The 11,154-nt window shown below is 37.7% G+C and overlaps 1 long non-coding RNA gene across 2 annotated transcripts in view; it reads left to right on the top strand.

Moving 5' to 3' along the window:
• Positions 1-1,056: 1,056 nt before the first annotated feature.
• Positions 1,057-11,154, top strand: part of LOC116072526 — a 23,137-nt gene continuing 13,039 nt past the window's right edge. For both annotated transcript variants that reach the window (XR_004111496.1, XR_004111495.1), the window contains exon 1: positions 1,057-1,153. This is a non-coding gene — a long non-coding RNA (uncharacterized LOC116072526). The remainder of the gene's footprint in view (positions 1,154-11,154) is intronic.

The following is an 11,154-nucleotide window of genomic DNA, read 5'->3' on the forward strand; positions in this document are numbered from 1 at the left end:
TAGAAAATCTTAGGATCCTGTAACTCTCACGACAGAGGAAACAGCCAATTGGACTTTCTTTCTTGCCTTTTATTATTTCTTCATTGAACTGACATAGAATCCTTTACAACTGTCAACATCATCCCTCCTCATTTTCCTGTAGGGAAGGAAGCCCTCTGGTAGTCTTTTTATCTGCAATTACCCTGGGCTGCCAAGAAATGGCTTTCAGAATGCTGCAGCGGAATTGTGACTACAAATGAGTCTTGGTGCTTGACAAGCAGCACACAGCAGAGTACAGCTTTTATTTGAGAAGAGAGATAGCAATTAATGTAGATTCTGAGCTCAGCAATCACTTAGCAGGAGAATTATTTATTAATATGCAGAAGTAAGATGAAAATACAGTGTTTGAAATGGGTAAATTAAAAAACAAAGGAGCACTATGCTGGACTCACTCTCTCTTGTCTTCTCTTTAATATTTTCTTTGTCCAATGTTTGTTCTTTCTATCATTTTCTCTTTACAGTAGATGTTACTCTACAGAGATGGAGTCACATTTTTATTGACTTTAGTTCAGTCCTTGAGTGTAAATGCTTTGCATGTGAACTCCTATTACTCTGGCAGGCATCTTCTCCCTTCTCTGAGAGCTACATGCTGGGTAACATTGAGAAATATAAACAAAAGAATGCAGACTAGGAGTCAGAGAACTAGGCAAGATGGGCCTTCAAGTCCACTCTACAACCATGATTTGTTCAGTTGGTTGGTTGATTGGTTTTGTTTCTCAAGATAAGTTTTCCGTATGTAACCCTGGTTATTTTGGAACTCTCTTTGTAGACCAAATTTGATCTTGAAGTCACAGAGATCTGCCTGTCCCTGCCTCTCGAGTGTGGGATTAAAGGCATATGAAAGATCTCCTGTGGATAGTTGGCTTTTGGTATCCAAGGAAACAAAGCACATAATTCCTGTTAGAACCAGATAATTGTTTAACTGTTATGTAAGTTTTAGTTCATGTTGTCATCACCAGTGATTTATGACATAGGTATTTGCTGAAAGAGACTACACTATGCAGCCTACACTATGTAGCTGAGATGACTTCGAACCTCTGAACTTCCTCCTTCCACATCTGGAGTACTGGGATGACAGCAGTTTGACCAGGCCAGGTCAAACACAGGGCTACTGGTGAGTGCTAAGCAAACACTTTTCTAACTGAGCCTAATTCCTAACAGGGATTAGAAGTGTGAAAGAAGTAAGACACAAAGGCTCCGTATTAACCAACACTACCCAGATTAAAAGCAACGGACTTGGGATTTGAATCCAGGCTGTCTAGCTCCAGAATCTGTGCTGGCCACATTGACACTTTCAGCTTTCTTCTAATCTATATTTAAATCACTTGATAGCATATATATATATATATATATATATATATATATATATATATATATATGCATATATGTGGGGTGTGTGTGTGTGTATGTGTATGTATGTGTATGTGTATATATCTGAAAATTAGTTACCTATACATTTTAATGAGTTCTGTATGTAACGTAATGAAAGCCAATAATTTGCCTCCATGGCACTAAAGCTAAGGAATGCTTTTCTGGAAAGAGCTTCTGAACTGAAATGGCACACAAACATCCTCTCCTTTAGAGACATTGGGAATAAGCTTAACTGCCTTATTTTCATCTGGAGCTGGTCAGATGCAGAACATCTGGTTAAATACCTTGTTTTGAAATCAGAATGCCTGGGTTAACACCCCAGGGCTGGCAGTTTTATATCGGTTATCTTATTGATCTTCTTAATTTAGCCTTAATCTAAGATTTTTTACATATAAAAGGGTCATTAAATGCCTTTTATTTGTGAAGATTCCATGGGATGCATAGGCAAAGTATTGGTGTTTGGTGTTTCTGTAATAATATCACCTGGAAACTATTAGGTAGGTGGAAGCCATGTGTCGGTAGCCATGTGTGAAGATTATGGAACACTGAGGTAATCATTAATCATTAATAATCTATGGTCTATATTAAATATTAAGTTAACAGCTCCTATATTTCTTTTAGATTATTTGAGGTACCTATTAATATTTGTCTTTAAATTGGTGTGCATTTGGAGGTACTTTAATAAAGATTTGTGGGGAGGGATATGTGTGATACAGAGATTCAAACCCAGAACCTTGTATAAGCTAGGCAGATGCTCTACCACTGTCAAAGATTCCCAAGTTTATAAAGATTTATTCTCCCCAATCCTATAAAGATGCATTTACTTATTTTTATTTCATGTGCATGGATGGTATAGGCATGGGATCTCAAGTTTATAGTCTTAGTACTAGAAAAGCTAAGGCAGGATTTATGTTAATTCAAAGCCAGGCTGAGATACATAGGGAACTTCATAACAGCCTGGATCTCACAAAGTGAGATCCTATCACCACCACCACCATCATCATCATCATCATCATCATCATCATCATCATCATCATCATCATATAATGTCATTATCTTAAAAGTGATAAGAGAATTTTTTAAACAATTCTTAAATCAGTTTTGGAGAGACAATATAGAAAATAGAAAAGAAATTTCAGTCATTGCTCTCACACACAGAAAAGAAAGCTATTTTTCTCACAGCCCATAACTGCCAAAGTGACTATTGCATCCACTGTCTGCAGCTTCATCACATTATCTCCTCAGATGGCATGTCAGACAATTTCTTCTGCAGTCTCCTTAGGTGAGTTTTTAGAAAGCCAATCCAAGTCACAAATAAAAGACAGAAGATTGTATCAGATTCGTCCATGGGTCAGAGAGTAAATAGCTGGTATCATTTATTACCAATCCAAAAATCTATTTGCCAAGAAGACATACTGAGAGAAATTACTCAGATATAAAATCTCTATTAAAAAGGGACTGTTGTTGATCAGGCATATGGATCATTTCTTTTCATAGCTCCTTTTAAAATTCCCAGTCTTCATGATTATGTAAAATGTATGCTTCTTAGAAAGCAATCTTAACTGGAGTGGTAGATACAGTCTCTTTGATGCCTCCTGCAGAATTTGGTGAGTCAAGAAAGATTCAAATTCATTATCAGGTCTTTAAAGGCCTGATTGAAGATGTGCTTTGATTAGGCCTGGTTACCCTAGCACACAGATGAGCAGTGCATTGGCACGCATCTAATCTGTACCTCCTACCTACTTCCCTCCAGTCACTGGCATAACTGTGTAAAAAGAGTCAAACAACCATTAGGAAAATATGATTTTATTTCAGGAATGTTTCATAAATGAGTGAATGAAAGGATTCTACAGTTACAAACCAAGTGCTTCTTAAAATGAGAGAGATTATTTTCATCTGGATTCCATGACTTTGCTGCCAATGAGGAAGTGACAAATTATTCTTCCTGGGACAAGTGTGAAAGTGTATTCCACAAGAATAGGAAGAAGAAAATTTTATCCTTTTTTGCCACTGAAGACAGAATATCGAACAATTGCATCAAAACCCAAGAAGATCTGTCTCCTCATTCCTCACTTCACAACCCTACTTAGAAAGTACATGTCAGGTCTAGTTTCCTGCACAGAGAGTTGGTGCCACCTAGATATGTCATAGGATATTGATCAGACTGTGAACACTGAGGTTGTGTTAGTGTGGCTCATATTTAATATATACCTTTAAGCAATGAAGGTAAAATTAGTTTGTAGAAGGAAGCACCCATGTTTGAAAGTGATCTCTAACTGAGTGGCAGAAAAGGTGACGAATCAGAGAAAGACTTGAGAGAAAGGATATGCCCAACTCTCACATAGAGGAACATAGAGGAAAGGGAAGTTTCTTAAGAGAGATTCAGTACAGGAGGAAGAGACTACAGTATAGGAATATAGTAAGGTTCATGGAGAGAACTACAGTAGAGTTGAGAGGGAGAGTAAAGCAGCACAGAGAGAGAGGAGGCAGTTTTACTGGGAAAGTTTTACAGAGACAGATTGAAGAGAGAGTAAGCTAGGTACAAGACAGAACAAGCAAAAGGATAAAGAGGAGATAGAGATTAGAAAAAATTCCTAGAGTTAGTATGAGGCCAAGCAGAGCAATTCAGAGGCCAAGAGAAATTGCAGATTGAATAAGTCAGCTAGGTGAGGAATCAGAGCCACAAAAACTGAGTTGAACCACCAGATAGAGTACAGAAAGAACAAGAAAGGATGCATTTATTCAGCAGCAAGTCTCAGAGCCTGGAAACATTCTAGGCCTAGATTTGATTATATGGAGTCTAGTAGGTTCCAGAACTAGGTCTAGGTTAGCAGATGAAGACAGTAAGCCTCCCAAACAACAGGAGAATAAAAGTTACATTTACATAGATATACAATGTGTTATATGTAGCTTTTGCTACCCCATCTAAGCTCTGGAACTTACTGCACTACCAGCCCCCACCCTGCTTCCCTTGAACGCATGGATAAAAGACACACACACACACACACACACAAGTTATGGTCATCAGAGGGGAGAGAACATCAATTGAGAAAATGTTTCCATAAAAAAGGGCTGCAAGCAAGCCTGTAGGACATTTTCTCAATTAGTGGTAGATGTGAGAGGGCCCAGTCCATTGTGGGATGCCCTACCACTGGTCTGGTGGTCCTGGATTCTATAAGAAAGCAGGCTGAGCAAGCCAGGATGCAACACTCCTCCTTGGCCTCTGCATCATTTCCTGTAATTAGGTTCCTGACTTAGTTGAGTTACTGCCCTGACTCCCTTTAATAATGAACAATGTAGGTCAAATAAAGCCTTTCTTCCCAACGTTGCTTTTAGATATGATGTTTCATCACAGAAATAGAACAGTAACTAAAACAGCACGTATCGAGTAAATCTCATATTCTTGTCTCCTATTGGAAATTTCATATTAGTTCTTTGAGAATTTTCTACAATGTACTTTGATCACAATCTCTCCCTGCTTCTCAATTCCTCTTAGATCAACCTGCTTTCTTGCCCACCCAACTTGGATGGTTCTGGTTTAAACCTTTCAAGTCCAATTTATGGTTCATATATACTTTTCGAATTGTGCCTTCCATTGGAGCGTTATGGACCATAAGGAAAACTGACTCAAAGAAAAGAAAACAAAAGAAAAAGAAAACTGACTCTTCCTCTCCCAGCAGCTATTTATTAATTGTACTACCTTCTCAGCTAAGGGTGAGACTTCAAGTCCATGTTTCCCTCCATGGTGGGATATTGTCTGGCACAAGTCATATACATGTCTGGTTTTGGTTATTTTTATAAATTATAGATAGTCACCATTTTAAGGGATAATTTGAAATCGTTGTAATTTTAGACAGGAAGGAAACTAAATACAAAGCTTGTACTCAGGGATTTCTATCTTTCTTCTTCTCTATCATTTTTTCTTAGGTAAAGGGAAGGGCAGTAAAAGAAAAAAATTGGGTTATGGTAATATTATAGAAACTAGACTAGTAGGATTGTATTATTAAATTTACTTTTAAACAAAGCATTGTATAACCATAATTTTACATTTGTAGAAATCTTTATATTTTGATGTAGAATTGAAATTATATTTTCTTATATTGATACAGATTTATATATTGATACAGGTTTAAGGCTTTCATTGTTATAAATCTTTGTATATTGATACAAACTTAAAATTAATTTTGTCACTCTTAGATAGACATTATGTCTATGCAACTCATTTAAGAATACAAACAAGGCTTAGACCCAATCCTTTTAATAGCTTTTATTAAACACTGTTTAGGATGATTAAGTAATTCAAGTTAATATTCAGATGGCAAAGTCATGATCATATTAGATTCTAATTTAGATAATTACAATAAAGTGTTTTGAGGTTATTCATATAGTAAATAGCTAAAAATATCAATGTTTAACAATTTAGTTATGCTATGCATAGATGGCCTTCGAAGTTGTCAAAGATTTACAGACTATGACATTTAAAATAATTTCATTATTAAAAGATTTTTTTTAAGAGATAGAGCTGCTCATGACAGTATACCCATTCCACTTCAAGGAAGAAGATGAGTATCAATACCTCCATGTGGAGTTACTTCAGTTGTGGTGAGCCAGTCACTGGGCAAGAAATAACCTAATTTTACCTGAAGATGGAATGCTGTCCAAAAAGGACAAATAGATGCAGGATAGCTGATTGCTAGACTCTGCCAAGACATAGTAAGCTAGTCCTTCATAATTTCTGCTTCACTTAAGATTTGCCGAATGTTCTGGGCCAAACAATACATGCTCCAGCATTATAAGGAATATTGGGGATTGCCTAGGCAGTCAGCTGCCTCTGTCAATTGTTTTAAGTTTAGGAAGCTGTCTTTGTACTTCTTACATACTCATGCAATATTTAATTCCTTCTCAAATCTCTGACAGGGTTGAAGACTAGTTATAATTAAACCTAAGTTGTTTAACATTGAAGATGTTCTAGATTTGAAAAGATGATTATCAGGATACGATCTGAAATCAAATGTGATTTAGGTACAGAATTATAAACTATTTAAGTTAGAGTAGATGATAGAATACTATATCTAAATTGTCAAGTATACTAGACTAGATATTATAAGTATGTATCATACCTAATAATGTATATAATTGTTAAAATTATGTTCAACTTATATTTGAGAGAAAGGAGTCTTTCTAATTAGACAAAATGGGAAATGCAGTGGGTTGGCCTAATGTTATTTGTATTCTAATGCCAATTTGGGGCCCCAAAAACTGTTTGCCACAAAGACAAGAGAGTCCACACATAAGCCATTGAGGGACCTTACCTCTCAATTAATTCTAATTGGTAAATAAAGATGTCAACAGACAGTAGCTAGGGAGAAGAGACATAGGTGGTGTTGAGGTTTTCTTAGCCTTAGAGAGAGAAGATGATGAGGAAAGAAGAGATGAAGAAGAGCCACCATGGGAAAAAAGATGTACAGGATAAAGAGAGTTGCCATGGGCTAGGGACCAAGAGAACATGGTCCAGAGGGATGCCTAATTGGAGTTAAGAGCAGCCCAGAAGGAACATAGTAAATAGTGGATGATGACTTGGGGTTATCAATGAGAAGGTAGAGTCTAACAACATGGAGTGTTGACAGTTGCCCAGCTATTGTGCTGCCTGAGGCATAATAAAAAACATAGAGCAGGGGGATGGTGGTGCATGCCTTTAATCCCAGCACTTGGGAGGCAGAGGCAGGTGGATTTCTGAGTTCGAGGCCAGCCTGGTCTACAGAGTGAGTTCCAGGATAGACAGGGCTACACAGAGAAACCCTGTCTCAAAAAAACAAAAGCAAACAAAACAAAACAAAAACAAAAACAAAAACAAACAAAAAAAACATAGACTAAGTGTGTATCTTTCATCTAAGAACATAAATAGTCAAAGGCAGATTCCCATGATGAAATTTTTTAAATATATTACTGTAACAACTTCTCTGAGTTTATATGTGTTTATGTGTTCATATCTGTAAGTGCTCTGCTGTGCCCAGACAACATTGCTTTCTTGTAGTCATTAACTATCTCTAACCTAAAATTTTCTGGTCCCCTTTTTTTTCAAAATGATCCCTGGGTCTTGAAAGAAGTGTAACAGCAATGTCCTATTTAAGGCTCAGAGTTTCCAACATCTCTTATTCTCTGCAGCTTGATCAGCTACAGATCTTTTTTGTTAATCTTCTGCATAATTTTCTTTGATAAAAGTTGAGAGATGCACTGGCATGTATATATGAATATAACTCACTAAGAGTTGATTAATGTTGTATCCATTTAGCAAAATATTAGTAATAGGTGTTCCCCTAGGACGTAGGACCTGTCTCTCGACATATTCTTGTCCCTGATAATAATACCAGGAATGGGTGTTGTCTTGTAAAGAGGGCCTTAAAACCAATCAGGAAGTGATTAGTTATTCCTAATCCATTCTTACTATAATTGTACCATTGGCCATGACTTAGCAGGTCAATTATTATTGTACCTCACAGACTCATAGCATCATATGATTAATGACTAGTTTTCTCTCTAGTAGTGTACATAGATCCTTCAGTACTGTGAATGCTAGCCAGTAGAAATGAAGTTTCCTTATGTGAGAACCAGCTTGATTTCTCAGTGTTCTATAACTCAAGTATATTGTACCTATAGAATTGATTTCTTACCATCAAGTTCCAAAGAATATCAGGAACATTGATAATAGCCTATAATGCTTGGTAGTCTGTGGAATGGTAAACCATGCCAGGAAGCTTGGTGGATAGCATAGATTAAGACCCCAGAAACTCAGTCAGTGCACACCTGAGACAGTAGGTGCCTCCCTGCTCCCTGCCAAATTCCTGAACTGGAACAAATACCACAATTCCCACATAAGGAAATGTGGCCTGTAGTCACTCAGGCCCAGAACATAGTTTCCATGCTAATGAGGTTCCTAGAGGACCTGCAAAAGGTATTTAATTTCAGATTGCACCCTGAGAAGTTAGTATGGTACACATCCATTTTCCAGGATGAATATCCAATAAACAGTTTGGAACCAATGACTGTCTTTTCATCTACCACCACTATGGCTCCCCATGGTGAACCCAATGGAGAGGGTCTTCTCCTCCAGATCCTCAGCTTAATTCGTCCATAGAAGGCCCATCTGCACTCCCGGACATAATCACTGACAAACTAAGGAGCTTCATTGATGATCAAAGTCAGAGCTCCCATTTCCCCCTGCCCCAAGCTAGTCGAAGTCCTCAGCCCCCAGCCACTCTGACTCTGCTGTCAACTCCTTGTGACTCAGCAGTGCGTGAATGTCCAGGAGCACCCAGTCCCAACTTTGTAAAGGGCCCGTGGACCCCCAAAATTTTGTTTCCAACTACTCTGTGTGGTTCTTCAGCTGTGTCTGAGGGCCTGGATGCCAGGGAATACCAGCTTCAGCTTTCTCATATCTCAGACTGTGCCTTCCCACCTGCCAGAGCAGTGTCTCTGAAGCCTAGCACCTGTCCTGTGGCCTTGTGGGAAAAGTCAAGCTTCCTGAGTTTCACCTCCCAAACACATATGCCTTATAGTGGAGTGGAACTTGGACTTACAGTCATCTATGGGACCTTAATCCACCAACAAGTGGAAAAGAAGTACCCCACTCCCACGTGAGCTTGTGGTGTCTAATAAGGGCCTTGTAGTCTTATTATAGGGTAACTATATCTAAATTCATTTTTTTGAAAATATGAATATGAGTGTTTGTTTTTTATTTTTATTTTGTTCATGCAATAATTGTGTGTGTGTGCATGCATGTGTGTGTATATGTGTATGTGTGTGTGTGTGTGTGTGTGTGTATGTGTGTGTACCATGTGTGTGCAGTGCCCACAGAGGTCACAAAATGATATCAGATTCCCCTGGAGCTGAAGTTACAGATGTTGTGTGCCACCATGTAGGTGCTGGGAATTGAATTCAGGTTCTCTGAAAGAGGGTCCATTATTCATAATGGTTTAACCTTCACTCCAGCAATTATTTTTATAGTGTGTCTTTGTATAATTATGGAAGTTTTTAGAGTAGTAGGTTTCCATAAGACTGTCTTTAGTGTTATATGTGTATATGAATATAATCATTATATATAAAACAATGTTAGTTGTTCCTCCTCCATTGCTTCCTCTATCCTGTCCTCCAATGTCCTAACCCAGTTTACCCATTTTGATTTCATGATTACACTTTAACCCTTTATTGACACTGCACTCTATCTCCCCTCCCTTGAAAGCATCCCACATAACCCTTTACTAATTTTCTAATCTCTGTTGGTATTCCAAATGAAACACATATATGTGAAGAGTCCAAGTTAATGTCCACAAATGAGAGAAGACATGCAATATTTTTCTTTCTGTGTTTGGGCTACCTCACTTAGAATGGCTGTTTCTAGCTTTATCCATTTAAGATTTCATAATCTTGTTTTTCTTGACCACTGAATAATGTTCCATGTGTAAATGTTTTTTCATTGTGTCATTTTTATTATCTCATTCACCAGTTGAATAAGTAGTTTCCATTTCCTGGGTATTGTGTATAGAACAGCAGTGAAAATAGGTGAGCAGGTCTCTCTAGAGTAAGAATTGGGATGCATACAACAAGTTGGGTTCTGCGATAGATCTATCTCTAACTTTTCCAGGAACCTCCACACTGACTTCCACTGTGGTTTCACCTGTTTTCATTCCCATCAGCAATGAATAAGTGTCTCATTTTCCCCACATCCTTTGCAGCCATTTGTGATCATTTGATTTCTTGGTGTTAGCCATTCTTTAGTTTGCATTTTCCCAATGTCCAAAGATGTTGAACATTTTTAAAATGGTTTTTAACTGTTTGTATTTCATATTTGAGAATTCTATTGAAGTCCATGTCTCATTTTTAACTGAATTGCTGATTGTTAACAATAACTGATTGTTAATGTTTTATTTCATGGCTAAATCAAATGCCCTTGTGTATAGAAAATGCATTGTCCATGTAGTGTGCTATAACCAAACTACTGTGAAGGATCTGTTGATAAATGTGGGTATGCACATATCACCAGATGAAACTAAACTTCAATTTTTTTCTAATGTATATATCCTGAAGTGCTATACCTGATCATACCATTTTTTTTGATAAACTAGAATAATTAAGTTGCATTGTGGATATACTAATTTACATTTCTACTAGCAGTAGTATGGTTCTTTCTTTTATCTTTTTCAACAGCATTTATTGTGGCTTGTTTTCTTAATGATGGCCATTGTAGCTGATGTGAGGTGGAACTTCAGTGTGTAGTATTGATTTCTATTCCCATGATAGCTAAGGATGTGTGTGTGTGTGTGTGTGTGTGTGTGTGTGTGTGTATGTGTGTGTGTGTGAGACACAAAGTATTTTAGGGAAAAAAAGTTTATTCTGGATTAAAATTGGAGAGGAGCCTCTGGCAGGGAAGATAAAGTCCAGAGCAAGAGGCCAGTGGTCATATTGCATCCTCAGTTACTCAAAACAGGCAACAAGTGCCCTCAATGGTATAGTGAAGCTCCATCCTCTAAGATCGCACAACCTTCCCAGATAGTGCCAATAGCAGGGAACCATGTGTTCAAACTGGAGAGTTTATGGGAGCCTCTTCACATTCAAACCACAACTGAAGGTTAAAGGTTGTTGAAGGCTTTACAGAGCTTCTGTCATAACACTTGAAAGGTAGAAACTACATGATGGCTATCAGCAAATGTGCTTTCCTCTCTCTCTCTCTCTCTCTCTCTCTCTCTC

Source organism: Mastomys coucha, unplaced genomic scaffold, assembly GCF_008632895.1.
Source record: "Mastomys coucha isolate ucsf_1 unplaced genomic scaffold, UCSF_Mcou_1 pScaffold23, whole genome shotgun sequence".
NCBI lineage: Eukaryota > Metazoa > Chordata > Mammalia > Rodentia > Muridae > Mastomys > Mastomys coucha.